At 54.3% G+C, this 24,847-nt stretch overlaps 36 non-coding genes across 36 annotated transcripts; all 36 read left to right on the forward strand.

Annotated features, from left to right (window-relative positions):
* Positions 1 to 56: 56 nt before the first annotated feature.
* Positions 57 to 219, forward strand: LOC141121418 (U1 spliceosomal RNA). The gene has a single exon (XR_012240508.1). It is a non-coding gene; the product is annotated as a U1 spliceosomal RNA (small nuclear RNA).
* A 526-nt stretch (positions 220 to 745) lies between these two features.
* LOC141121373 (U1 spliceosomal RNA) lies at positions 746 to 909 on the forward strand. Its single transcript, XR_012240465.1, has one exon. It is a non-coding gene; the product is annotated as a U1 spliceosomal RNA (small nuclear RNA).
* A 526-nt stretch (positions 910 to 1,435) lies between these two features.
* LOC141121384 (U1 spliceosomal RNA) lies at positions 1,436 to 1,599 on the forward strand. Its single transcript, XR_012240476.1, has one exon. It is a non-coding gene; the product is annotated as a U1 spliceosomal RNA (small nuclear RNA).
* A 526-nt stretch (positions 1,600 to 2,125) lies between these two features.
* Positions 2,126 to 2,289, forward strand: LOC141121396 (U1 spliceosomal RNA). Its single transcript, XR_012240487.1, has one exon. It is a non-coding gene; the product is annotated as a U1 spliceosomal RNA (small nuclear RNA).
* Positions 2,290 to 2,815: 526 nt separating this feature from the next.
* LOC141121408 (U1 spliceosomal RNA) lies at positions 2,816 to 2,979 on the forward strand. Its single transcript, XR_012240498.1, has one exon. It is a non-coding gene; the product is annotated as a U1 spliceosomal RNA (small nuclear RNA).
* A 526-nt stretch (positions 2,980 to 3,505) lies between these two features.
* Positions 3,506 to 3,669, forward strand: LOC141121419 (U1 spliceosomal RNA). Its single transcript, XR_012240509.1, has one exon. It is a non-coding gene; the product is annotated as a U1 spliceosomal RNA (small nuclear RNA).
* A 526-nt stretch (positions 3,670 to 4,195) lies between these two features.
* On the forward strand, positions 4,196 to 4,359 carry LOC141121374 (U1 spliceosomal RNA). The gene has a single exon (XR_012240466.1). It is a non-coding gene; the product is annotated as a U1 spliceosomal RNA (small nuclear RNA).
* A 526-nt stretch (positions 4,360 to 4,885) lies between these two features.
* LOC141121375 (U1 spliceosomal RNA) lies at positions 4,886 to 5,049 on the forward strand. Its single transcript, XR_012240467.1, has one exon. It is a non-coding gene; the product is annotated as a U1 spliceosomal RNA (small nuclear RNA).
* Positions 5,050 to 5,575: 526 nt separating this feature from the next.
* LOC141121376 (U1 spliceosomal RNA) lies at positions 5,576 to 5,739 on the forward strand. The gene has a single exon (XR_012240468.1). It is a non-coding gene; the product is annotated as a U1 spliceosomal RNA (small nuclear RNA).
* Positions 5,740 to 6,265: 526 nt separating this feature from the next.
* On the forward strand, positions 6,266 to 6,429 carry LOC141121377 (U1 spliceosomal RNA). Its single transcript, XR_012240469.1, has one exon. It is a non-coding gene; the product is annotated as a U1 spliceosomal RNA (small nuclear RNA).
* A 526-nt stretch (positions 6,430 to 6,955) lies between these two features.
* Positions 6,956 to 7,119, forward strand: LOC141121378 (U1 spliceosomal RNA). Its single transcript, XR_012240470.1, has one exon. It is a non-coding gene; the product is annotated as a U1 spliceosomal RNA (small nuclear RNA).
* A 526-nt stretch (positions 7,120 to 7,645) lies between these two features.
* Positions 7,646 to 7,809, forward strand: LOC141121379 (U1 spliceosomal RNA). Its single transcript, XR_012240471.1, has one exon. It is a non-coding gene; the product is annotated as a U1 spliceosomal RNA (small nuclear RNA).
* A 526-nt stretch (positions 7,810 to 8,335) lies between these two features.
* Positions 8,336 to 8,499, forward strand: LOC141121380 (U1 spliceosomal RNA). Its single transcript, XR_012240472.1, has one exon. It is a non-coding gene; the product is annotated as a U1 spliceosomal RNA (small nuclear RNA).
* A 526-nt stretch (positions 8,500 to 9,025) lies between these two features.
* LOC141121381 (U1 spliceosomal RNA) lies at positions 9,026 to 9,189 on the forward strand. The gene has a single exon (XR_012240473.1). It is a non-coding gene; the product is annotated as a U1 spliceosomal RNA (small nuclear RNA).
* A 526-nt stretch (positions 9,190 to 9,715) lies between these two features.
* LOC141121382 (U1 spliceosomal RNA) lies at positions 9,716 to 9,879 on the forward strand. Its single transcript, XR_012240474.1, has one exon. It is a non-coding gene; the product is annotated as a U1 spliceosomal RNA (small nuclear RNA).
* Positions 9,880 to 10,405: 526 nt separating this feature from the next.
* LOC141121383 (U1 spliceosomal RNA) lies at positions 10,406 to 10,569 on the forward strand. The gene has a single exon (XR_012240475.1). It is a non-coding gene; the product is annotated as a U1 spliceosomal RNA (small nuclear RNA).
* A 526-nt stretch (positions 10,570 to 11,095) lies between these two features.
* LOC141121385 (U1 spliceosomal RNA) lies at positions 11,096 to 11,259 on the forward strand. The gene has a single exon (XR_012240477.1). It is a non-coding gene; the product is annotated as a U1 spliceosomal RNA (small nuclear RNA).
* A 526-nt stretch (positions 11,260 to 11,785) lies between these two features.
* Positions 11,786 to 11,949, forward strand: LOC141121386 (U1 spliceosomal RNA). Its single transcript, XR_012240478.1, has one exon. It is a non-coding gene; the product is annotated as a U1 spliceosomal RNA (small nuclear RNA).
* A 526-nt stretch (positions 11,950 to 12,475) lies between these two features.
* LOC141121387 (U1 spliceosomal RNA) lies at positions 12,476 to 12,639 on the forward strand. Its single transcript, XR_012240479.1, has one exon. It is a non-coding gene; the product is annotated as a U1 spliceosomal RNA (small nuclear RNA).
* Positions 12,640 to 13,165: 526 nt separating this feature from the next.
* On the forward strand, positions 13,166 to 13,329 carry LOC141121388 (U1 spliceosomal RNA). Its single transcript, XR_012240480.1, has one exon. It is a non-coding gene; the product is annotated as a U1 spliceosomal RNA (small nuclear RNA).
* A 526-nt stretch (positions 13,330 to 13,855) lies between these two features.
* On the forward strand, positions 13,856 to 14,020 carry LOC141121417 (U1 spliceosomal RNA). Its single transcript, XR_012240507.1, has one exon. It is a non-coding gene; the product is annotated as a U1 spliceosomal RNA (small nuclear RNA).
* A 526-nt stretch (positions 14,021 to 14,546) lies between these two features.
* On the forward strand, positions 14,547 to 14,710 carry LOC141121390 (U1 spliceosomal RNA). Its single transcript, XR_012240481.1, has one exon. It is a non-coding gene; the product is annotated as a U1 spliceosomal RNA (small nuclear RNA).
* Positions 14,711 to 15,236: 526 nt separating this feature from the next.
* On the forward strand, positions 15,237 to 15,400 carry LOC141121391 (U1 spliceosomal RNA). The gene has a single exon (XR_012240482.1). It is a non-coding gene; the product is annotated as a U1 spliceosomal RNA (small nuclear RNA).
* A 526-nt stretch (positions 15,401 to 15,926) lies between these two features.
* On the forward strand, positions 15,927 to 16,090 carry LOC141121392 (U1 spliceosomal RNA). Its single transcript, XR_012240483.1, has one exon. It is a non-coding gene; the product is annotated as a U1 spliceosomal RNA (small nuclear RNA).
* A 526-nt stretch (positions 16,091 to 16,616) lies between these two features.
* Positions 16,617 to 16,780, forward strand: LOC141121393 (U1 spliceosomal RNA). The gene has a single exon (XR_012240484.1). It is a non-coding gene; the product is annotated as a U1 spliceosomal RNA (small nuclear RNA).
* Positions 16,781 to 17,306: 526 nt separating this feature from the next.
* On the forward strand, positions 17,307 to 17,470 carry LOC141121394 (U1 spliceosomal RNA). Its single transcript, XR_012240485.1, has one exon. It is a non-coding gene; the product is annotated as a U1 spliceosomal RNA (small nuclear RNA).
* A 526-nt stretch (positions 17,471 to 17,996) lies between these two features.
* LOC141121395 (U1 spliceosomal RNA) lies at positions 17,997 to 18,160 on the forward strand. The gene has a single exon (XR_012240486.1). It is a non-coding gene; the product is annotated as a U1 spliceosomal RNA (small nuclear RNA).
* A 526-nt stretch (positions 18,161 to 18,686) lies between these two features.
* LOC141121397 (U1 spliceosomal RNA) lies at positions 18,687 to 18,850 on the forward strand. The gene has a single exon (XR_012240488.1). It is a non-coding gene; the product is annotated as a U1 spliceosomal RNA (small nuclear RNA).
* A 526-nt stretch (positions 18,851 to 19,376) lies between these two features.
* On the forward strand, positions 19,377 to 19,540 carry LOC141121398 (U1 spliceosomal RNA). Its single transcript, XR_012240489.1, has one exon. It is a non-coding gene; the product is annotated as a U1 spliceosomal RNA (small nuclear RNA).
* A 526-nt stretch (positions 19,541 to 20,066) lies between these two features.
* On the forward strand, positions 20,067 to 20,230 carry LOC141121399 (U1 spliceosomal RNA). Its single transcript, XR_012240490.1, has one exon. It is a non-coding gene; the product is annotated as a U1 spliceosomal RNA (small nuclear RNA).
* A 526-nt stretch (positions 20,231 to 20,756) lies between these two features.
* Positions 20,757 to 20,920, forward strand: LOC141121400 (U1 spliceosomal RNA). Its single transcript, XR_012240491.1, has one exon. It is a non-coding gene; the product is annotated as a U1 spliceosomal RNA (small nuclear RNA).
* A 526-nt stretch (positions 20,921 to 21,446) lies between these two features.
* On the forward strand, positions 21,447 to 21,610 carry LOC141121401 (U1 spliceosomal RNA). Its single transcript, XR_012240492.1, has one exon. It is a non-coding gene; the product is annotated as a U1 spliceosomal RNA (small nuclear RNA).
* A 526-nt stretch (positions 21,611 to 22,136) lies between these two features.
* Positions 22,137 to 22,300, forward strand: LOC141121402 (U1 spliceosomal RNA). Its single transcript, XR_012240493.1, has one exon. It is a non-coding gene; the product is annotated as a U1 spliceosomal RNA (small nuclear RNA).
* Positions 22,301 to 22,826: 526 nt separating this feature from the next.
* Positions 22,827 to 22,990, forward strand: LOC141121403 (U1 spliceosomal RNA). The gene has a single exon (XR_012240494.1). It is a non-coding gene; the product is annotated as a U1 spliceosomal RNA (small nuclear RNA).
* A 526-nt stretch (positions 22,991 to 23,516) lies between these two features.
* On the forward strand, positions 23,517 to 23,680 carry LOC141121404 (U1 spliceosomal RNA). The gene has a single exon (XR_012240495.1). It is a non-coding gene; the product is annotated as a U1 spliceosomal RNA (small nuclear RNA).
* A 526-nt stretch (positions 23,681 to 24,206) lies between these two features.
* Positions 24,207 to 24,370, forward strand: LOC141121406 (U1 spliceosomal RNA). Its single transcript, XR_012240496.1, has one exon. It is a non-coding gene; the product is annotated as a U1 spliceosomal RNA (small nuclear RNA).
* Positions 24,371 to 24,847: the final 477 nt, after the last annotated feature.

A 24,847-nucleotide genomic window follows, 5' to 3' on the forward strand; every position in this document is an offset into this window, starting at 1 on the left:
TAACCTGGTGGAGGCGTGCCCCTGACCGGGGGGTGCTAGAGTGACGATTCCAACTCATACTTACCTGGCAGGGAGATACCATGATCATGAAGGTGGTTCTCCCAGGGCGAGGCTCGGCCATTGCACTCCGGCTGTGCTGACCCCTGCGATTTCCTCAAATGCAGGAAACTCGACTGCATAATTTGTGGTAGTGGGGGACTGCGTTCGCGCTTTCCCCTGATTATTCCTGGTCAAAAGACAGCTTGACGAAAGAAACTACGGGGCCTTTATCGTTTCTACAAGGTTTCCTCCAGCCACCTGTTCCTGTCTCAGGTGGGGTCTGTGCGGGGCCTTCTACGAGGGTTCAACGCGTCAGCCACTTGTCCTGCATCAAACCCATATCTGTATGCTGCATGCTTTCCCTATCCCTATGCTATGGGCTCGCCGCGGGCCTAGTTTCGCAGAACAAAGCTGCCTCGTGCCTGGATGCTTAGTCGCCGCCCCTCTATGCAAATATATGTGTGCTGCAGTGTAGCTTGGGAGCCTGGTTGTAAACCCCTTGCGTGCATAAAGACATTTTCAGAGGCTTCCCAGGAGGGCTACCAAAAAGGAACCAATACGCCTGACTGTTCACAGGGATAATGTGCCTTGCTGATGGAATAGCTGCGACTGAGGCTAGTTTGCCAGCAGGCACCCAGAAAGCCCCTCCATAACCTGGTGGAGGCGTGCCCCTGACCGGGGGGTGCTAGAGTGACGATTCCAACTCATACTTACCTGGCAGGGGAGATACCATGATCATGAAGGTGGTTCTCCCAGGGCGAGGCTCGGCCATTGCACTCCGGCTGTGCTGACCCCTGCGATTTCCTCAAATGCAGGAAACTCGACTGCATAATTTGTGGTAGTGGGGGACTGCGTTCGCGCTTTCCCCTGATTATTCCTGGTCAAAAGACAGCTTGACGAAAGAAACTACGGGGCCTTTATCGTTTCTACAAGGTTTCCTCCAGCCACCTGTTCCTGTCTCAGGTGGGGTCTGTGCGGGGCCTTCTACGAGGGTTCAACGCGTCAGCCACTTGTCCTGCATCAAACCCATATCTGTATGCTGCATGCTTTCCCTATCCCTATGCTATGGGCTCGCCGCGGGCCTAGTTTCGCAGAACAAAGCTGCCTCGTGCCTGGATGCTTAGTCGCCGCCCCTCTATGCAAATATATGTGTGCTGCAGTGTAGCTTGGGAGCCTGGTTGTAAACCCCTTGCGTGCATAAAGACATTTTCAGAGGCTTCCCAGGAGGGCTACCAAAAAGGAACCAATACGCCTGACTGTTCACAGGGATAATGTGCCTTGCTGATGGAATAGCTGCGACTGAGGCTAGTTTGCCAGCAGGCACCCAGAAAGCCCCTCCATAACCTGGTGGAGGCGTGCCCCTGACCGGGGGGTGCTAGAGTGACGATTCCAACTCATACTTACCTGGCAGGGGAGATACCATGATCATGAAGGTGGTTCTCCCAGGGCGAGGCTCGGCCATTGCACTCCGGCTGTGCTGACCCCTGCGATTTCCTCAAATGCAGGAAACTCGACTGCATAATTTGTGGTAGTGGGGGACTGCGTTCGCGCTTTCCCCTGATTATTCCTGGTCAAAAGACAGCTTGACGAAAGAAACTACGGGGCCTTTATCGTTTCTACAAGGTTTCCTCCAGCCACCTGTTCCTGTCTCAGGTGGGGTCTGTGCGGGGCCTTCTACGAGGGTTCAACGCGTCAGCCACTTGTCCTGCATCAAACCCATATCTGTATGCTGCATGCTTTCCCTATCCCTATGCTATGGGCTCGCCGCGGGCCTAGTTTCGCAGAACAAAGCTGCCTCGTGCCTGGATGCTTAGTCGCCGCCCCTCTATGCAAATATATGTGTGCTGCAGTGTAGCTTGGGAGCCTGGTTGTAAACCCCTTGCGTGCATAAAGACATTTTCAGAGGCTTCCCAGGAGGGCTACCAAAAAGGAACCAATACGCCTGACTGTTCACAGGGATAATGTGCCTTGCTGATGGAATAGCTGCGACTGAGGCTAGTTTGCCAGCAGGCACCCAGAAAGCCCCTCCATAACCTGGTGGAGGCGTGCCCCTGACCGGGGGGTGCTAGAGTGACGATTCCAACTCATACTTACCTGGCAGGGGAGATACCATGATCATGAAGGTGGTTCTCCCAGGGCGAGGCTCGGCCATTGCACTCCGGCTGTGCTGACCCCTGCGATTTCCTCAAATGCAGGAAACTCGACTGCATAATTTGTGGTAGTGGGGGACTGCGTTCGCGCTTTCCCCTGATTATTCCTGGTCAAAAGACAGCTTGACGAAAGAAACTACGGGGCCTTTATCGTTTCTACAAGGTTTCCTCCAGCCACCTGTTCCTGTCTCAGGTGGGGTCTGTGCGGGGCCTTCTACGAGGGTTCAACGCGTCAGCCACTTGTCCTGCATCAAACCCATATCTGTATGCTGCATGCTTTCCCTATCCCTATGCTATGGGCTCGCCGCGGGCCTAGTTTCGCAGAACAAAGCTGCCTCGTGCCTGGATGCTTAGTCGCCGCCCCTCTATGCAAATATATGTGTGCTGCAGTGTAGCTTGGGAGCCTGGTTGTAAACCCCTTGCGTGCATAAAGACATTTTCAGAGGCTTCCCAGGAGGGCTACCAAAAAGGAACCAATACGCCTGACTGTTCACAGGGATAATGTGCCTTGCTGATGGAATAGCTGCGACTGAGGCTAGTTTGCCAGCAGGCACCCAGAAAGCCCCTCCATAACCTGGTGGAGGCGTGCCCCTGACCGGGGGGTGCTAGAGTGACGATTCCAACTCATACTTACCTGGCAGGGGAGATACCATGATCATGAAGGTGGTTCTCCCAGGGCGAGGCTCGGCCATTGCACTCCGGCTGTGCTGACCCCTGCGATTTCCTCAAATGCAGGAAACTCGACTGCATAATTTGTGGTAGTGGGGGACTGCGTTCGCGCTTTCCCCTGATTATTCCTGGTCAAAAGACAGCTTGACGAAAGAAACTACGGGGCCTTTATCGTTTCTACAAGGTTTCCTCCAGCCACCTGTTCCTGTCTCAGGTGGGGTCTGTGCGGGGCCTTCTACGAGGGTTCAACGCGTCAGCCACTTGTCCTGCATCAAACCCATATCTGTATGCTGCATGCTTTCCCTATCCCTATGCTATGGGCTCGCCGCGGGCCTAGTTTCGCAGAACAAAGCTGCCTCGTGCCTGGATGCTTAGTCGCCGCCCCTCTATGCAAATATATGTGTGCTGCAGTGTAGCTTGGGAGCCTGGTTGTAAACCCCTTGCGTGCATAAAGACATTTTCAGAGGCTTCCCAGGAGGGCTACCAAAAAGGAACCAATACGCCTGACTGTTCACAGGGATAATGTGCCTTGCTGATGGAATAGCTGCGACTGAGGCTAGTTTGCCAGCAGGCACCCAGAAAGCCCCTCCATAACCTGGTGGAGGCGTGCCCCTGACCGGGGGGTGCTAGAGTGACGATTCCAACTCATACTTACCTGGCAGGGGAGATACCATGATCATGAAGGTGGTTCTCCCAGGGCGAGGCTCGGCCATTGCACTCCGGCTGTGCTGACCCCTGCGATTTCCTCAAATGCAGGAAACTCGACTGCATAATTTGTGGTAGTGGGGGACTGCGTTCGCGCTTTCCCCTGATTATTCCTGGTCAAAAGACAGCTTGACGAAAGAAACTACGGGGCCTTTATCGTTTCTACAAGGTTTCCTCCAGCCACCTGTTCCTGTCTCAGGTGGGGTCTGTGCGGGGCCTTCTACGAGGGTTCAACGCGTCAGCCACTTGTCCTGCATCAAACCCATATCTGTATGCTGCATGCTTTCCCTATCCCTATGCTATGGGCTCGCCGCGGGCCTAGTTTCGCAGAACAAAGCTGCCTCGTGCCTGGATGCTTAGTCGCCGCCCCTCTATGCAAATATATGTGTGCTGCAGTGTAGCTTGGGAGCCTGGTTGTAAACCCCTTGCGTGCATAAAGACATTTTCAGAGGCTTCCCAGGAGGGCTACCAAAAAGGAACCAATACGCCTGACTGTTCACAGGGATAATGTGCCTTGCTGATGGAATAGCTGCGACTGAGGCTAGTTTGCCAGCAGGCACCCAGAAAGCCCCTCCATAACCTGGTGGAGGCGTGCCCCTGACCGGGGGGTGCTAGAGTGACGATTCCAACTCATACTTACCTGGCAGGGGAGATACCATGATCATGAAGGTGGTTCTCCCAGGGCGAGGCTCGGCCATTGCACTCCGGCTGTGCTGACCCCTGCGATTTCCTCAAATGCAGGAAACTCGACTGCATAATTTGTGGTAGTGGGGGACTGCGTTCGCGCTTTCCCCTGATTATTCCTGGTCAAAAGACAGCTTGACGAAAGAAACTACGGGGCCTTTATCGTTTCTACAAGGTTTCCTCCAGCCACCTGTTCCTGTCTCAGGTGGGGTCTGTGCGGGGCCTTCTACGAGGGTTCAACGCGTCAGCCACTTGTCCTGCATCAAACCCATATCTGTATGCTGCATGCTTTCCCTATCCCTATGCTATGGGCTCGCCGCGGGCCTAGTTTCGCAGAACAAAGCTGCCTCGTGCCTGGATGCTTAGTCGCCGCCCCTCTATGCAAATATATGTGTGCTGCAGTGTAGCTTGGGAGCCTGGTTGTAAACCCCTTGCGTGCATAAAGACATTTTCAGAGGCTTCCCAGGAGGGCTACCAAAAAGGAACCAATACGCCTGACTGTTCACAGGGATAATGTGCCTTGCTGATGGAATAGCTGCGACTGAGGCTAGTTTGCCAGCAGGCACCCAGAAAGCCCCTCCATAACCTGGTGGAGGCGTGCCCCTGACCGGGGGGTGCTAGAGTGACGATTCCAACTCATACTTACCTGGCAGGGGAGATACCATGATCATGAAGGTGGTTCTCCCAGGGCGAGGCTCGGCCATTGCACTCCGGCTGTGCTGACCCCTGCGATTTCCTCAAATGCAGGAAACTCGACTGCATAATTTGTGGTAGTGGGGGACTGCGTTCGCGCTTTCCCCTGATTATTCCTGGTCAAAAGACAGCTTGACGAAAGAAACTACGGGGCCTTTATCGTTTCTACAAGGTTTCCTCCAGCCACCTGTTCCTGTCTCAGGTGGGGTCTGTGCGGGGCCTTCTACGAGGGTTCAACGCGTCAGCCACTTGTCCTGCATCAAACCCATATCTGTATGCTGCATGCTTTCCCTATCCCTATGCTATGGGCTCGCCGCGGGCCTAGTTTCGCAGAACAAAGCTGCCTCGTGCCTGGATGCTTAGTCGCCGCCCCTCTATGCAAATATATGTGTGCTGCAGTGTAGCTTGGGAGCCTGGTTGTAAACCCCTTGCGTGCATAAAGACATTTTCAGAGGCTTCCCAGGAGGGCTACCAAAAAGGAACCAATACGCCTGACTGTTCACAGGGATAATGTGCCTTGCTGATGGAATAGCTGCGACTGAGGCTAGTTTGCCAGCAGGCACCCAGAAAGCCCCTCCATAACCTGGTGGAGGCGTGCCCCTGACCGGGGGGTGCTAGAGTGACGATTCCAACTCATACTTACCTGGCAGGGGAGATACCATGATCATGAAGGTGGTTCTCCCAGGGCGAGGCTCGGCCATTGCACTCCGGCTGTGCTGACCCCTGCGATTTCCTCAAATGCAGGAAACTCGACTGCATAATTTGTGGTAGTGGGGGACTGCGTTCGCGCTTTCCCCTGATTATTCCTGGTCAAAAGACAGCTTGACGAAAGAAACTACGGGGCCTTTATCGTTTCTACAAGGTTTCCTCCAGCCACCTGTTCCTGTCTCAGGTGGGGTCTGTGCGGGGCCTTCTACGAGGGTTCAACGCGTCAGCCACTTGTCCTGCATCAAACCCATATCTGTATGCTGCATGCTTTCCCTATCCCTATGCTATGGGCTCGCCGCGGGCCTAGTTTCGCAGAACAAAGCTGCCTCGTGCCTGGATGCTTAGTCGCCGCCCCTCTATGCAAATATATGTGTGCTGCAGTGTAGCTTGGGAGCCTGGTTGTAAACCCCTTGCGTGCATAAAGACATTTTCAGAGGCTTCCCAGGAGGGCTACCAAAAAGGAACCAATACGCCTGACTGTTCACAGGGATAATGTGCCTTGCTGATGGAATAGCTGCGACTGAGGCTAGTTTGCCAGCAGGCACCCAGAAAGCCCCTCCATAACCTGGTGGAGGCGTGCCCCTGACCGGGGGGTGCTAGAGTGACGATTCCAACTCATACTTACCTGGCAGGGGAGATACCATGATCATGAAGGTGGTTCTCCCAGGGCGAGGCTCGGCCATTGCACTCCGGCTGTGCTGACCCCTGCGATTTCCTCAAATGCAGGAAACTCGACTGCATAATTTGTGGTAGTGGGGGACTGCGTTCGCGCTTTCCCCTGATTATTCCTGGTCAAAAGACAGCTTGACGAAAGAAACTACGGGGCCTTTATCGTTTCTACAAGGTTTCCTCCAGCCACCTGTTCCTGTCTCAGGTGGGGTCTGTGCGGGGCCTTCTACGAGGGTTCAACGCGTCAGCCACTTGTCCTGCATCAAACCCATATCTGTATGCTGCATGCTTTCCCTATCCCTATGCTATGGGCTCGCCGCGGGCCTAGTTTCGCAGAACAAAGCTGCCTCGTGCCTGGATGCTTAGTCGCCGCCCCTCTATGCAAATATATGTGTGCTGCAGTGTAGCTTGGGAGCCTGGTTGTAAACCCCTTGCGTGCATAAAGACATTTTCAGAGGCTTCCCAGGAGGGCTACCAAAAAGGAACCAATACGCCTGACTGTTCACAGGGATAATGTGCCTTGCTGATGGAATAGCTGCGACTGAGGCTAGTTTGCCAGCAGGCACCCAGAAAGCCCCTCCATAACCTGGTGGAGGCGTGCCCCTGACCGGGGGGTGCTAGAGTGACGATTCCAACTCATACTTACCTGGCAGGGGAGATACCATGATCATGAAGGTGGTTCTCCCAGGGCGAGGCTCGGCCATTGCACTCCGGCTGTGCTGACCCCTGCGATTTCCTCAAATGCAGGAAACTCGACTGCATAATTTGTGGTAGTGGGGGACTGCGTTCGCGCTTTCCCCTGATTATTCCTGGTCAAAAGACAGCTTGACGAAAGAAACTACGGGGCCTTTATCGTTTCTACAAGGTTTCCTCCAGCCACCTGTTCCTGTCTCAGGTGGGGTCTGTGCGGGGCCTTCTACGAGGGTTCAACGCGTCAGCCACTTGTCCTGCATCAAACCCATATCTGTATGCTGCATGCTTTCCCTATCCCTATGCTATGGGCTCGCCGCGGGCCTAGTTTCGCAGAACAAAGCTGCCTCGTGCCTGGATGCTTAGTCGCCGCCCCTCTATGCAAATATATGTGTGCTGCAGTGTAGCTTGGGAGCCTGGTTGTAAACCCCTTGCGTGCATAAAGACATTTTCAGAGGCTTCCCAGGAGGGCTACCAAAAAGGAACCAATACGCCTGACTGTTCACAGGGATAATGTGCCTTGCTGATGGAATAGCTGCGACTGAGGCTAGTTTGCCAGCAGGCACCCAGAAAGCCCCTCCATAACCTGGTGGAGGCGTGCCCCTGACCGGGGGGTGCTAGAGTGACGATTCCAACTCATACTTACCTGGCAGGGGAGATACCATGATCATGAAGGTGGTTCTCCCAGGGCGAGGCTCGGCCATTGCACTCCGGCTGTGCTGACCCCTGCGATTTCCTCAAATGCAGGAAACTCGACTGCATAATTTGTGGTAGTGGGGGACTGCGTTCGCGCTTTCCCCTGATTATTCCTGGTCAAAAGACAGCTTGACGAAAGAAACTACGGGGCCTTTATCGTTTCTACAAGGTTTCCTCCAGCCACCTGTTCCTGTCTCAGGTGGGGTCTGTGCGGGGCCTTCTACGAGGGTTCAACGCGTCAGCCACTTGTCCTGCATCAAACCCATATCTGTATGCTGCATGCTTTCCCTATCCCTATGCTATGGGCTCGCCGCGGGCCTAGTTTCGCAGAACAAAGCTGCCTCGTGCCTGGATGCTTAGTCGCCGCCCCTCTATGCAAATATATGTGTGCTGCAGTGTAGCTTGGGAGCCTGGTTGTAAACCCCTTGCGTGCATAAAGACATTTTCAGAGGCTTCCCAGGAGGGCTACCAAAAAGGAACCAATACGCCTGACTGTTCACAGGGATAATGTGCCTTGCTGATGGAATAGCTGCGACTGAGGCTAGTTTGCCAGCAGGCACCCAGAAAGCCCCTCCATAACCTGGTGGAGGCGTGCCCCTGACCGGGGGGTGCTAGAGTGACGATTCCAACTCATACTTACCTGGCAGGGGAGATACCATGATCATGAAGGTGGTTCTCCCAGGGCGAGGCTCGGCCATTGCACTCCGGCTGTGCTGACCCCTGCGATTTCCTCAAATGCAGGAAACTCGACTGCATAATTTGTGGTAGTGGGGGACTGCGTTCGCGCTTTCCCCTGATTATTCCTGGTCAAAAGACAGCTTGACGAAAGAAACTACGGGGCCTTTATCGTTTCTACAAGGTTTCCTCCAGCCACCTGTTCCTGTCTCAGGTGGGGTCTGTGCGGGGCCTTCTACGAGGGTTCAACGCGTCAGCCACTTGTCCTGCATCAAACCCATATCTGTATGCTGCATGCTTTCCCTATCCCTATGCTATGGGCTCGCCGCGGGCCTAGTTTCGCAGAACAAAGCTGCCTCGTGCCTGGATGCTTAGTCGCCGCCCCTCTATGCAAATATATGTGTGCTGCAGTGTAGCTTGGGAGCCTGGTTGTAAACCCCTTGCGTGCATAAAGACATTTTCAGAGGCTTCCCAGGAGGGCTACCAAAAAGGAACCAATACGCCTGACTGTTCACAGGGATAATGTGCCTTGCTGATGGAATAGCTGCGACTGAGGCTAGTTTGCCAGCAGGCACCCAGAAAGCCCCTCCATAACCTGGTGGAGGCGTGCCCCTGACCGGGGGGTGCTAGAGTGACGATTCCAACTCATACTTACCTGGCAGGGGAGATACCATGATCATGAAGGTGGTTCTCCCAGGGCGAGGCTCGGCCATTGCACTCCGGCTGTGCTGACCCCTGCGATTTCCTCAAATGCAGGAAACTCGACTGCATAATTTGTGGTAGTGGGGGACTGCGTTCGCGCTTTCCCCTGATTATTCCTGGTCAAAAGACAGCTTGACGAAAGAAACTACGGGGCCTTTATCGTTTCTACAAGGTTTCCTCCAGCCACCTGTTCCTGTCTCAGGTGGGGTCTGTGCGGGGCCTTCTACGAGGGTTCAACGCGTCAGCCACTTGTCCTGCATCAAACCCATATCTGTATGCTGCATGCTTTCCCTATCCCTATGCTATGGGCTCGCCGCGGGCCTAGTTTCGCAGAACAAAGCTGCCTCGTGCCTGGATGCTTAGTCGCCGCCCCTCTATGCAAATATATGTGTGCTGCAGTGTAGCTTGGGAGCCTGGTTGTAAACCCCTTGCGTGCATAAAGACATTTTCAGAGGCTTCCCAGGAGGGCTACCAAAAAGGAACCAATACGCCTGACTGTTCACAGGGATAATGTGCCTTGCTGATGGAATAGCTGCGACTGAGGCTAGTTTGCCAGCAGGCACCCAGAAAGCCCCTCCATAACCTGGTGGAGGCGTGCCCCTGACCGGGGGGTGCTAGAGTGACGATTCCAACTCATACTTACCTGGCAGGGGAGATACCATGATCATGAAGGTGGTTCTCCCAGGGCGAGGCTCGGCCATTGCACTCCGGCTGTGCTGACCCCTGCGATTTCCTCAAATGCAGGAAACTCGACTGCATAATTTGTGGTAGTGGGGGACTGCGTTCGCGCTTTCCCCTGATTATTCCTGGTCAAAAGACAGCTTGACGAAAGAAACTACGGGGCCTTTATCGTTTCTACAAGGTTTCCTCCAGCCACCTGTTCCTGTCTCAGGTGGGGTCTGTGCGGGGCCTTCTACGAGGGTTCAACGCGTCAGCCACTTGTCCTGCATCAAACCCATATCTGTATGCTGCATGCTTTCCCTATCCCTATGCTATGGGCTCGCCGCGGGCCTAGTTTCGCAGAACAAAGCTGCCTCGTGCCTGGATGCTTAGTCGCCGCCCCTCTATGCAAATATATGTGTGCTGCAGTGTAGCTTGGGAGCCTGGTTGTAAACCCCTTGCGTGCATAAAGACATTTTCAGAGGCTTCCCAGGAGGGCTACCAAAAAGGAACCAATACGCCTGACTGTTCACAGGGATAATGTGCCTTGCTGATGGAATAGCTGCGACTGAGGCTAGTTTGCCAGCAGGCACCCAGAAAGCCCCTCCATAACCTGGTGGAGGCGTGCCCCTGACCGGGGGGTGCTAGAGTGACGATTCCAACTCATACTTACCTGGCAGGGGAGATACCATGATCATGAAGGTGGTTCTCCCAGGGCGAGGCTCGGCCATTGCACTCCGGCTGTGCTGACCCCTGCGATTTCCTCAAATGCAGGAAACTCGACTGCATAATTTGTGGTAGTGGGGGACTGCGTTCGCGCTTTCCCCTGATTATTCCTGGTCAAAAGACAGCTTGACGAAAGAAACTACGGGGCCTTTATCGTTTCTACAAGGTTTCCTCCAGCCACCTGTTCCTGTCTCAGGTGGGGTCTGTGCGGGGCCTTCTACGAGGGTTCAACGCGTCAGCCACTTGTCCTGCATCAAACCCATATCTGTATGCTGCATGCTTTCCCTATCCCTATGCTATGGGCTCGCCGCGGGCCTAGTTTCGCAGAACAAAGCTGCCTCGTGCCTGGATGCTTAGTCGCCGCCCCTCTATGCAAATATATGTGTGCTGCAGTGTAGCTTGGGAGCCTGGTTGTAAACCCCTTGCGTGCATAAAGACATTTTCAGAGGCTTCCCAGGAGGGCTACCAAAAAGGAACCAATACGCCTGACTGTTCACAGGGATAATGTGCCTTGCTGATGGAATAGCTGCGACTGAGGCTAGTTTGCCAGCAGGCACCCAGAAAGCCCCTCCATAACCTGGTGGAGGCGTGCCCCTGACCGGGGGGTGCTAGAGTGACGATTCCAACTCATACTTACCTGGCAGGGGAGATACCATGATCATGAAGGTGGTTCTCCCAGGGCGAGGCTCGGCCATTGCACTCCGGCTGTGCTGACCCCTGCGATTTCCTCAAATGCAGGAAACTCGACTGCATAATTTGTGGTAGTGGGGGACTGCGTTCGCGCTTTCCCCTGATTATTCCTGGTCAAAAGACAGCTTGACGAAAGAAACTACGGGGCCTTTATCGTTTCTACAAGGTTTCCTCCAGCCACCTGTTCCTGTCTCAGGTGGGGTCTGTGCGGGGCCTTCTACGAGGGTTCAACGCGTCAGCCACTTGTCCTGCATCAAACCCATATCTGTATGCTGCATGCTTTCCCTATCCCTATGCTATGGGCTCGCCGCGGGCCTAGTTTCGCAGAACAAAGCTGCCTCGTGCCTGGATGCTTAGTCGCCGCCCCTCTATGCAAATATATGTGTGCTGCAGTGTAGCTTGGGAGCCTGGTTGTAAACCCCTTGCGTGCATAAAGACATTTTCAGAGGCTTCCCAGGAGGGCTACCAAAAAGGAACCAATACGCCTGACTGTTCACAGGGATAATGTGCCTTGCTGATGGAATAGCTGCGACTGAGGCTAGTTTGCCAGCAGGCACCCAGAAAGCCCCTCCATAACCTGGTGGAGGCGTGCCCCTGACCGGGGGGTGCTAGAGTGACGATTCCAACTCATACTTACCTGGCAGGGGAGATACCATGATCATGAAGGTGGTTCTCCCAGGGCGAGGCTCGGCCATTGCACTCCGGCTGTGCTGACCCCTGCGATTTCCTCAAATGCAGGAAACTCGACTGCATAATTTGTGGTAGTGGGGGACTGCGTTCGCGCTTTCCCCTGATTATTCCTGGTCAAAAGACAGCTTGACGAAAGAAACTACGGGGCCTTTATCGTTTCTACAAGGTTTCCTCCAGCCACCTGTTCCTGTCTCAGGTGGGGTCTGTGCGGGGCCTTCTACGAGGGTTCAACGCGTCAGCCACTTGTCCTGCATCAAACCCATATCTGTATGCTGCATGCTTTCCCTATCCCTATGCTATGGGCTCGCCGCGGGCCTAGTTTCGCAGAACAAAGCTGCCTCGTGCCTGGATGCTTAGTCGCCGCCCCTCTATGCAAATATATGTGTGCTGCAGTGTAGCTTGGGAGCCTGGTTGTAAACCCCTTGCGTGCATAAAGACATTTTCAGAGGCTTCCCAGGAGGGCTACCAAAAAGGAACCAATACGCCTGACTGTTCACAGGGATAATGTGCCTTGCTGATGGAATAGCTGCGACTGAGGCTAGTTTGCCAGCAGGCACCCAGAAAGCCCCTCCATAACCTGGTGGAGGCGTGCCCCTGACCGGGGGGTGCTAGAGTGACGATTCCAACTCATACTTACCTGGCAGGGGAGATACCATGATCATGAAGGTGGTTCTCCCAGGGCGAGGCTCGGCCATTGCACTCCGGCTGTGCTGACCCCTGCGATTTCCTCAAATGCAGGAAACTCGACTGCATAATTTGTGGTAGTGGGGGACTGCGTTCGCGCTTTCCCCTGATTATTCCTGGTCAAAAGACAGCTTGACGAAAGAAACTACGGGGCCTTTATCGTTTCTACAAGGTTTCCTCCAGCCACCTGTTCCTGTCTCAGGTGGGGTCTGTGCGGGGCCTTCTACGAGGGTTCAACGCGTCAGCCACTTGTCCTGCATCAAACCCATATCTGTATGCTGCATGCTTTCCCTATCCCTATGCTATGGGCTCGCCGCGGGCCTAGTTTCGCAGAACAAAGCTGCCTCGTGCCTGGATGCTTAGTCGCCGCCCCTCTATGCAAATATATGTGTGCTGCAGTGTAGCTTGGGAGCCTGGTTGTAAACCCCTTGCGTGCATAAAGACATTTTCAGAGGCTTCCCAGGAGGGCTACCAAAAAGGAACCAATACGCCTGACTGTTCACAGGGATAATGTGCCTTGCTGATGGAATAGCTGCGACTGAGGCTAGTTTGCCAGCAGGCACCCAGAAAGCCCCTCCATAACCTGGTGGAGGCGTGCCCCTGACCGGGGGGTGCTAGAGTGACGATTCCAACTCATACTTACCTGGCAGGGGAGATACCATGATCATGAAGGTGGTTCTCCCAGGGCGAGGCTCGGCCATTGCACTCCGGCTGTGCTGACCCCTGCGATTTCCTCAAATGCAGGAAACTCGACTGCATAATTTGTGGTAGTGGGGGACTGCGTTCGCGCTTTCCCCTGATTATTCCTGGTCAAAAGACAGCTTGACGAAAGAAACTACGGGGCCTTTATCGTTTCTACAAGGTTTCCTCCAGCCACCTGTTCCTGTCTCAGGTGGGGTCTGTGCGGGGCCTTCTACGAGGGTTCAACGCGTCAGCCACTTGTCCTGCATCAAACCCATATCTGTATGCTGCATGCTTTCCCTATCCCTATGCTATGGGCTCGCCGCGGGCCTAGTTTCGCAGAACAAAGCTGCCTCGTGCCTGGATGCTTAGTCGCCGCCCCTCTATGCAAATATATGTGTGCTGCAGTGTAGCTTGGGAGCCTGGTTGTAAACCCCTTGCGTGCATAAAGACATTTTCAGAGGCTTCCCAGGAGGGCTACCAAAAAGGAACCAATACGCCTGACTGTTCACAGGGATAATGTGCCTTGCTGATGGAATAGCTGCGACTGAGGCTAGTTTGCCAGCAGGCACCCAGAAAGCCCCTCCATAACCTGGTGGAGGCGTGCCCCTGACCGGGGGGTGCTAGAGTGACGATTCCAACTCATACTTACCTGGCAGGGGAGATACCATGATCATGAAGGTGGTTCTCCCAGGGCGAGGCTCGGCCATTGCACTCCGGCTGTGCTGACCCCTGCGATTTCCTCAAATGCAGGAAACTCGACTGCATAATTTGTGGTAGTGGGGGACTGCGTTCGCAGCTTTCCCCTGATTATTCCTGGTCAAAAGACAGCTTGACGAAAGAAACTACGGGGCCTTTATCGTTTCTACAAGGTTTCCTCCAGCCACCTGTTCCTGTCTCAGGTGGGGTCTGTGCGGGGCCTTCTACGAGGGTTCAACGCGTCAGCCACTTGTCCTGCATCAAACCCATATCTGTATGCTGCATGCTTTCCCTATCCCTATGCTATGGGCTCGCCGCGGGCCTAGTTTCGCAGAACAAAGCTGCCTCGTGCCTGGATGCTTAGTCGCCGCCCCTCTATGCAAATATATGTGTGCTGCAGTGTAGCTTGGGAGCCTGGTTGTAAACCCCTTGCGTGCATAAAGACATTTTCAGAGGCTTCCCAGGAGGGCTACCAAAAAGGAACCAATACGCCTGACTGTTCACAGGGATAATGTGCCTTGCTGATGGAATAGCTGCGACTGAGGCTAGTTTGCCAGCAGGCACCCAGAAAGCCCCTCCATAACCTGGTGGAGGCGTGCCCCTGACCGGGGGGTGCTAGAGTGACGATTCCAACTCATACTTACCTGGCAGGGGAGATACCATGATCATGAAGGTGGTTCTCCCAGGGCGAGGCTCGGCCATTGCACTCCGGCTGTGCTGACCCCTGCGATTTCCTCAAATGCAGGAAACTCGACTGCATAATTTGTGGTAGTGGGGGACTGCGTTCGCGCTTTCCCCTGATTATTCCTGGTCAAAAGACAGCTTGACGAAAGAAACTACGGGGCCTTTATCGTTTCTACAAGGTTTCCTCCAGCCACCTGTTCCTGTCTCAGGTGGGGTCTGTGCGGGGCCTTCTACGAGGGTTCAACGCGTCAGCCACTTGTCCTGCATCAAACCCATATCTGTATGCTGCATGCTTTCCCTATCCCTATGCTATGGGCTCGCCGCGGGCCTAGTTTCGCAGAACAAAGCTGCCTCGTGCCTGGATGCTTAGTCGCCGCCCCTCTATGCAAATATATGTGTGCTGCAGTGTAGCTTGGGAGCCTGGTTGTAAACCCCTTGCGTGCATAAAGACATTTTCAGAGGCTTCCCAGGAGGGCTACCAAAAAGGAACCAATACGCCTGACTGTTCACAGGGATAATGTGCCTTGCTGATGGAATAGCTGCGACTGAGGCTAGTTTGCCAGCAGGCACCCAGAAAGCCCCTCCATAACCTGGTGGAGGCGTGCCCCTGACCGGGGGGTGCTAGAGTGACGATTCCAACTCATACTTACCTGGCAGGGGAGATACCATGATCATGAAGGTGGTTCTCCCAGGGCGAGGCTCGGCCATTGCACTCCGGCTGTGCTGACCCCTGCGATTTCCTCAAATGCAGGAAACTCGACTGCATAATTTGTGGTAGTGGGGGACTGCGTTCGCGCTTTCCCCTGATTATTCCTGGTCAAAAGACAGCTTGACGAAAGAAACTACGGGGCCTTTATCGTTTCTACAAGGTTTCCTCCAGCCACCTGTTCCTGTCTCAGGTGGGGTCTGTGCGGGGCCTTCTACGAGGGTTCAACGCGTCAGCCACTTGTCCTGCATCAAACCCATATCTGTATGCTGCATGCTTTCCCTATCCCTATGCTATGGGCTCGCCGCGGGCCTAGTTTCGCAGAACAAAGCTGCCTCGTGCCTGGATGCTTAGTCGCCGCCCCTCTATGCAAATATATGTGTGCTGCAGTGTAGCTTGGGAGCCTGGTTGTAAACCCCTTGCGTGCATAAAGACATTTTCAGAGGCTTCCCAGGAGGGCTACCAAAAAGGAACCAATACGCCTGACTGTTCACAGGGATAATGTGCCTTGCTGATGGAATAGCTGCGACTGAGGCTAGTTTGCCAGCAGGCACCCAGAAAGCCCCTCCATAACCTGGTGGAGGCGTGCCCCTGACCGGGGGGTGCTAGAGTGACGATTCCAACTCATACTTACCTGGCAGGGGAGATACCATGATCATGAAGGTGGTTCTCCCAGGGCGAGGCTCGGCCATTGCACTCCGGCTGTGCTGACCCCTGCGATTTCCTCAAATGCAGGAAACTCGACTGCATAATTTGTGGTAGTGGGGGACTGCGTTCGCGCTTTCCCCTGATTATTCCTGGTCAAAAGACAGCTTGACGAAAGAAACTACGGGGCCTTTATCGTTTCTACAAGGTTTCCTCCAGCCACCTGTTCCTGTCTCAGGTGGGGTCTGTGCGGGGCCTTCTACGAGGGTTCAACGCGTCAGCCACTTGTCCTGCATCAAACCCATATCTGTATGCTGCATGCTTTCCCTATCCCTATGCTATGGGCTCGCCGCGGGCCTAGTTTCGCAGAACAAAGCTGCCTCGTGCCTGGATGCTTAGTCGCCGCCCCTCTATGCAAATATATGTGTGCTGCAGTGTAGCTTGGGAGCCTGGTTGTAAACCCCTTGCGTGCATAAAGACATTTTCAGAGGCTTCCCAGGAGGGCTACCAAAAAGGAACCAATACGCCTGACTGTTCACAGGGATAATGTGCCTTGCTGATGGAATAGCTGCGACTGAGGCTAGTTTGCCAGCAGGCACCCAGAAAGCCCCTCCATAACCTGGTGGAGGCGTGCCCCTGACCGGGGGGTGCTAGAGTGACGATTCCAACTCATACTTACCTGGCAGGGGAGATACCATGATCATGAAGGTGGTTCTCCCAGGGCGAGGCTCGGCCATTGCACTCCGGCTGTGCTGACCCCTGCGATTTCCTCAAATGCAGGAAACTCGACTGCATAATTTGTGGTAGTGGGGGACTGCGTTCGCGCTTTCCCCTGATTATTCCTGGTCAAAAGACAGCTTGACGAAAGAAACTACGGGGCCTTTATCGTTTCTACAAGGTTTCCTCCAGCCACCTGTTCCTGTCTCAGGTGGGGTCTGTGCGGGGCCTTCTACGAGGGTTCAACGCGTCAGCCACTTGTCCTGCATCAAACCCATATCTGTATGCTGCATGCTTTCCCTATCCCTATGCTATGGGCTCGCCGCGGGCCTAGTTTCGCAGAACAAAGCTGCCTCGTGCCTGGATGCTTAGTCGCCGCCCCTCTATGCAAATATATGTGTGCTGCAGTGTAGCTTGGGAGCCTGGTTGTAAACCCCTTGCGTGCATAAAGACATTTTCAGAGGCTTCCCAGGAGGGCTACCAAAAAGGAACCAATACGCCTGACTGTTCACAGGGATAATGTGCCTTGCTGATGGAATAGCTGCGACTGAGGCTAGTTTGCCAGCAGGCACCCAGAAAGCCCCTCCATAACCTGGTGGAGGCGTGCCCCTGACCGGGGGGTGCTAGAGTGACGATTCCAACTCATACTTACCTGGCAGGGGAGATACCATGATCATGAAGGTGGTTCTCCCAGGGCGAGGCTCGGCCATTGCACTCCGGCTGTGCTGACCCCTGCGATTTCCTCAAATGCAGGAAACTCGACTGCATAATTTGTGGTAGTGGGGGACTGCGTTCGCGCTTTCCCCTGATTATTCCTGGTCAAAAGACAGCTTGACGAAAGAAACTACGGGGCCTTTATCGTTTCTACAAGGTTTCCTCCAGCCACCTGTTCCTGTCTCAGGTGGGGTCTGTGCGGGGCCTTCTACGAGGGTTCAACGCGTCAGCCACTTGTCCTGCATCAAACCCATATCTGTATGCTGCATGCTTTCCCTATCCCTATGCTATGGGCTCGCCGCGGGCCTAGTTTCGCAGAACAAAGCTGCCTCGTGCCTGGATGCTTAGTCGCCGCCCCTCTATGCAAATATATGTGTGCTGCAGTGTAGCTTGGGAGCCTGGTTGTAAACCCCTTGCGTGCATAAAGACATTTTCAGAGGCTTCCCAGGAGGGCTACCAAAAAGGAACCAATACGCCTGACTGTTCACAGGGATAATGTGCCTTGCTGATGGAATAGCTGCGACTGAGGCTAGTTTGCCAGCAGGCACCCAGAAAGCCCCTCCATAACCTGGTGGAGGCGTGCCCCTGACCGGGGGGTGCTAGAGTGACGATTCCAACTCATACTTACCTGGCAGGGGAGATACCATGATCATGAAGGTGGTTCTCCCAGGGCGAGGCTCGGCCATTGCACTCCGGCTGTGCTGACCCCTGCGATTTCCTCAAATGCAGGAAACTCGACTGCATAATTTGTGGTAGTGGGGGACTGCGTTCGCGCTTTCCCCTGATTATTCCTGGTCAAAAGACAGCTTGACGAAAGAAACTACGGGGCCTTTATCGTTTCTACAAGGTTTCCTCCAGCCACCTGTTCCTGTCTCAGGTGGGGTCTGTGCGGGGCCTTCTACGAGGGTTCAACGCGTCAGCCACTTGTCCTGCATCAAACCCATATCTGTATGCTGCATGCTTTCCCTATCCCTATGCTATGGGCTCGCCGCGGGCCTAGTTTCGCAGAACAAAGCTGCCTCGTGCCTGGATGCTTAGTCGCCGCCCCTCTATGCAAATATATGTGTGCTGCAGTGTAGCTTGGGAGCCTGGTTGTAAACCCCTTGCGTGCATAAAGACATTTTCAGAGGCTTCCCAGGAGGGCTACCAAAAAGGAACCAATACGCCTGACTGTTCACAGGGATAATGTGCCTTGCTGATGGAATAGCTGCGACTGAGGCTAGTTTGCCAGCAGGCACCCAGAAAGCCCCTCCATAACCTGGTGGAGGCGTGCCCCTGACCGGGGGGTGCTAGAGTGACGATTCCAACTCATACTTACCTGGCAGGGGAGATACCATGATCATGAAGGTGGTTCTCCCAGGGCGAGGCTCGGCCATTGCACTCCGGCTGTGCTGACCCCTGCGATTTCCTCAAATGCAGGAAACTCGACTGCATAATTTGTGGTAGTGGGGGACTGCGTTCGCGCTTTCCCCTGATTATTCCTGGTCAAAAGACAGCTTGACGAAAGAAACTACGGGGCCTTTATCGTTTCTACAAGGTTTCCTCCAGCCACCTGTTCCTGTCTCAGGTGGGGTCTGTGCGGGGCCTTCTACGAGGGTTCAACGCGTCAGCCACTTGTCCTGCATCAAACCCATATCTGTATGCTGCATGCTTTCCCTATCCCTATGCTATGGGCTCGCCGCGGGCCTAGTTTCGCAGAACAAAGCTGCCTCGTGCCTGGATGCTTAGTCGCCGCCCCTCTATGCAAATATATGTGTGCTGCAGTGTAGCTTGGGAGCCTGGTTGTAAACCCCTTGCGTGCATAAAGACATTTTCAGAGGCTTCCCAGGAGGGCTACCAAAAAGGAACCAATACGCCTGACTGTTCACAGGGATAATGTGCCTTGCTGATGGAATAGCTGCGACTGAGGCTAGTTTGCCAGCAGGCACCCAGAAAGCCCCTCCATAACCTGGTGGAGGCGTGCCCCTGACCGGGGGGTGCTAGAGTGACGATTCCAACTCATACTTACCTGGCAGGGGAGATACCATGATCATGAAGGTGGTTCTCCCAGGGCGAGGCTCGGCCATTGCACTCCGGCTGTGCTGACCCCTGCGATTTCCTCAAATGCAGGAAACTCGACTGCATAATTTGTGGTAGTGGGGGACTGCGTTCGCGCTTTCCCCTGATTATTCCTGGTCAAAAGACAGCTTGACGAAAGAAACTACGGGGCCTTTATCGTTTCTACAAGGTTTCCTCCAGCCACCTGTTCCTGTCTCAGGTGGGGTCTGTGCGGGGCCTTCTACGAGGGTTCAACGCGTCAGCCACTTGTCCTGCATCAAACCCATATCTGTATGCTGCATGCTTTCCCTATCCCTATGCTATGGGCTCGCCGCGGGCCTAGTTTCGCAGAACAAAGCTGCCTCGTGCCTGGATGCTTAGTCGCCGCCCCTCTATGCAAATATATGTGTGCTGCAGTGTAGCTTGGGAGCCTGGTTGTAAACCCCTTGCGTGCATAAAGACATTTTCAGAGGCTTCCCAGGAGGGCTACCAAAAAGGAACCAATACGCCTGACTGTTCACAGGGATAATGTGCCTTGCTGATGGAATAGCTGCGACTGAGGCTAGTTTGCCAGCAGGCACCCAGAAAGCCCCTCCATAACCTGGTGGAGGCGTGCCCCTGACCGGGGGGTGCTAGAGTGACGATTCCAACTCATACTTACCTGGCAGGGGAGATACCATGATCATGAAGGTGGTTCTCCCAGGGCGAGGCTCGGCCATTGCACTCCGGCTGTGCTGACCCCTGCGATTTCCTCAAATGCAGGAAACTCGACTGCATAATTTGTGGTAGTGGGGGACTGCGTTCGCGCTTTCCCCTGATTATTCCTGGTCAAAAGACAGCTTGACGAAAGAAACTACGGGGCCTTTATCGTTTCTACAAGGTTTCCTCCAGCCACCTGTTCCTGTCTCAGGTGGGGTCTGTGCGGGGCCTTCTACGAGGGTTCAACGCGTCAGCCACTTGTCCTGCATCAAACCCATATCTGTATGCTGCATGCTTTCCCTATCCCTATGCTATGGGCTCGCCGCGGGCCTAGTTTCGCAGAACAAAGCTGCCTCGTGCCTGGATGCTTAGTCGCCGCCCCTCTATGCAAATATATGTGTGCTGCAGTGTAGCTTGGGAGCCTGGTTGTAAACCCCTTGCGTGCATAAAGACATTTTCAGAGGCTTCCCAGGAGGGCTACCAAAAAGGAACCAATACGCCTGACTGTTCACAGGGATAATGTGCCTTGCTGATGGAATAGCTGCGACTGAGGCTAGTTTGCCAGCAGGCACCCAGAAAGCCCCTCCATAACCTGGTGGAGGCGTGCCCCTGACCGGGGGGTGCTAGAGTGACGATTCCAACTCATACTTACCTGGCAGGGGAGATACCATGATCATGAAGGTGGTTCTCCCAGGGCGAGGCTCGGCCATTGCACTCCGGCTGTGCTGACCCCTGCGATTTCCTCAAATGCAGGAAACTCGACTGCATAATTTGTGGTAGTGGGGGACTGCGTTCGCGCTTTCCCCTGATTATTCCTGGTCAAAAGACAGCTTGACGAAAGAAACTACGGGGCCTTTATCGTTTCTACAAGGTTTCCTCCAGCCACCTGTTCCTGTCTCAGGTGGGGTCTGTGCGGGGCCTTCTACGAGGGTTCAACGCGTCAGCCACTTGTCCTGCATCAAACCCATATCTGTATGCTGCATGCTTTCCCTATCCCTATGCTATGGGCTCGCCGCGGGCCTAGTTTCGCAGAACAAAGCTGCCTCGTGCCTGGATGCTTAGTCGCCGCCCCTCTATGCAAATATATGTGTGCTGCAGTGTAGCTTGGGAGCCTGGTTGTAAACCCCTTGCGTGCATAAAGACATTTTCAGAGGCTTCCCAGGAGGGCTACCAAAAAGGAACCAATACGCCTGACTGTTCACAGGGATAATGTGCCTTGCTGATGGAATAGCTGCGACTGAGGCTAGTTTGCCAGCAGGCACCCAGAAAGCCCCTCCATAACCTGGTGGAGGCGTGCCCCTGACCGGGGGGTGCTAGAGTGACGATTCCAACTCATACTTACCTGGCAGGGGAGATACCATGATCATGAAGGTGGTTCTCCCAGGGCGAGGCTCGGCCATTGCACTCCGGCTGTGCTGACCCCTGCGATTTCCTCAAATGCAGGAAACTCGACTGCATAATTTGTGGTAGTGGGGGACTGCGTTCGCGCTTTCCCCTGATTATTCCTGGTCAAAAGACAGCTTGACGAAAGAAACTACGGGGCCTTTATCGTTTCTACAAGGTTTCCTCCAGCCACCTGTTCCTGTCTCAGGTGGGGTCTGTGCGGGGCCTTCTACGAGGGTTCAACGCGTCAGCCACTTGTCCTGCATCAAACCCATATCTGTATGCTGCATGCTTTCCCTATCCCTATGCTATGGGCTCGCCGCGGGCCTAGTTTCGCAGAACAAAGCTGCCTCGTGCCTGGATGCTTAGTCGCCGCCCCTCTATGCAAATATATGTGTGCTGCAGTGTAGCTTGGGAGCCTGGTTGTAAACCCCTTGCGTGCATAAAGACATTTTCAGAGGCTTCCCAGGAGGGCTACCAAAAAGGAACCAATACGCCTGACTGTTCACAGGGATAATGTGCCTTGCTGATGGAATAGCTGCGACTGAGGCTAGTTTGCCAGCAGGCACCCAGAAAGCCCCTCCATAACCTGGTGGAGGCGTGCCCCTGACCGGGGGGTGCTAGAGTGACGATTCCAACTCATACTTACCTGGCAGGGGAGATACCATGATCATGAAGGTGGTTCTCCCAGGGCGAGGCTCGGCCATTGCACTCCGGCTGTGCTGACCCCTGCGATTTCCTCAAATGCAGGAAACTCGACTGCATAATTTGTGGTAGTGGGGGACTGCGTTCGCGCTTTCCCCTGATTATTCCTGGTCAAAAGACAGCTTGACGAAAGAAACTACGGGGCCTTTATCGTTTCTACAAGGTTTCCTCCAGCCACCTGTTCCTGTCTCAGGTGGGGTCTGTGCGGGGCCTTCTACGAGGGTTCAACGCGTCAGCCACTTGTCCTGCATCAAACCCATATCTGTATGCTGCATGCTTTCCCTATCCCTATGCTATGGGCTCGCCGCGGGCCTAGTTTCGCAGAACAAAGCTGCCTCGTGCCTGGATGCTTAGTCGCCGCCCCTCTATGCAAATATATGTGTGCTGCAGTGTAGCTTGGGAGCCTGGTTGTAAACCCCTTGCGTGCATAAAGACATTTTCAGAGGCTTCCCAGGAGGGCTACCAAAAAGGAACCAATACGCCTGACTGTTCACAGGGATAATGTGCCTTGCTGATGGAATAGCTGCGACTGAGGCTAGTTTGCCAGCAGGCACCCAGAAAGCCCCTCCATAACCTGGTGGAGGCGTGCCCCTGACCGGGGGGTGCTAGAGTGACGATTCCAACTCATACTTACCTGGCAGGGGAGATACCATGATCATGAAGGTGGTTCTCCCAGGGCGAGGCTCGGCCATTGCACTCCGGCTGTGCTGACCCCTGCGATTTCCTCAAATGCAGGAAACTCGACTGCATAATTTGTGGTAGTGGGGGACTGCGTTCGCGCTTTCCCCTGATTATTCCTGGTCAAAAGACAGCTTGACGAAAGAAACTACGGGGCCTTTATCGTTTCTACAAGGTTTCCTCCAGCCACCTGTTCCTGTCTCAGGTGGGGTCTGTGCGGGGCCTTCTACGAGGGTTCAACGCGTCAGCCACTTGTCCTGCATCAAACCCATATCTGTATGCTGCATGCTTTCCCTATCCCTATGCTATGGGCTCGCCGCGGGCCTAGTTTCGCAGAACAAAGCTGCCTCGTGCCTGGATGCTTAGTCGCCGCCCCTCTATGCAAATATATGTGTGCTGCAGTGTAGCTTGGGAGCCTGGTTGTAAACCCCTTGCGTGCATAAAGACATTTTCAGAGGCTTCCCAGGAGGGCTACCAAAAAGGAACCAATACGCCTGACTGTTCACAGGGATAATGTGCCTTGCTGATGGAATAGCTGCGACTGAGGCTAGTTTGCCAGCAGGCACCCAGAAAGCCCCTCCATAACCTGGTGGAGGCGTGCCCCTGACCGGGGGGTGCTAGAGTGACGATTCCAACTCATACTTACCTGGCAGGGGAGATACCATGATCATGAAGGTGGTTCTCCCAGGGCGAGGCTCGGCCATTGCACTCCGGCTGTGCTGACCCCTGCGATTTCCTCAAATGCAGGAAACTCGACTGCATAATTTGTGGTAGTGGGGGACTGCGTTCGCGCTTTCCCCTGATTATTCCTGGTCAAAAGACAGCTTGACGAAAGAAACTACGGGGCCTTTATCGTTTCTACAAGGTTTCCTCCAGCCACCTGTTCCTGTCTCAGGTGGGGTCTGTGCGGGGCCTTCTACGAGGGTTCAACGCGTCAGCCACTTGTCCTGCATCAAACCCATATCTGTATGCTGCATGCTTTCCCTATCCCTATGCTATGGGCTCGCCGCGGGCCTAGTTTCGCAGAACAAAGCTGCCTCGTGCCTGGATGCTTAGTCGCCGCCCCTCTATGCAAATATATGTGTGCTGCAGTGTAGCTTGGGAGCCTGGTTGTAAACCCCTTGCGTGCATAAAGACATTTTCAGAGGCTTCCCAGGAGGGCTACCAAAAAGGAACCAATACGCCTGACTGTTCACAGGGATAATGTGCCTTGCTGATGGAATAGCTGCGACTGAGGCTAGTTTGCCAGCAGGCACCCAGAAAGCCCCTCCATAACCTGGTGGAGGCGTGCCCCTGACCGGGGGGTGCTAGAGTGACGATTCCAACTCATACTTACCTGGCAGGGGAGATACCATGATCATGAAGGTGGTTCTCCCAGGGCGAGGCTCGGCCATTGCACTCCGGCTGTGCTGACCCCTGCGATTTCCTCAAATGCAGGAAACTCGACTGCATAATTTGTGGTAGTGGGGGACTGCGTTCGCGCTTTCCCCTGATTATTCCTGGTCAAAAGACAGCTTGACGAAAGAAACTACGGGGCCTTTATCGTTTCTACAAGGTTTCCTCCAGCCACCTGTTCCTGTCTCAGGTGGGGTCTGTGCGGGGCCTTCTACGAGGGTTCAACGCGTCAGCCACTTGTCCTGCATCAAACCCATATCTGTATGCTGCATGCTTTCCCTATCCCTATGCTATGGGCTCGCCGCGGGCCTAGTTTCGCAGAACAAAGCTGCCTCGTGCCTGGATGCTTAGTCGCCGCCCCTCTATGCAAATATATGTGTGCTGCAGTGTAGCTTGGGAGCCTGGTTGTAAACCCCTTGCGTGCATAAAGACATTTTCAGAGGCTTCCCAGGAGGGCTACCAAAAAGGAACCAATACGCCTGACTGTTCACAGGGATAATGTGCCTTGCTGATGGAATAGCTGCGACTGAGGCTAGTTTGCCAGCAGGCACCCAGAAAGCCCCTCCATAACCTG

Source organism: Aquarana catesbeiana, unplaced genomic scaffold (genome assembly GCF_042186555.1).
Source record: "Aquarana catesbeiana isolate 2022-GZ unplaced genomic scaffold, ASM4218655v1 unanchor169, whole genome shotgun sequence".
In the NCBI taxonomy this organism is placed as follows: Eukaryota; Metazoa; Chordata; class Amphibia; order Anura; family Ranidae; genus Aquarana; species Aquarana catesbeiana.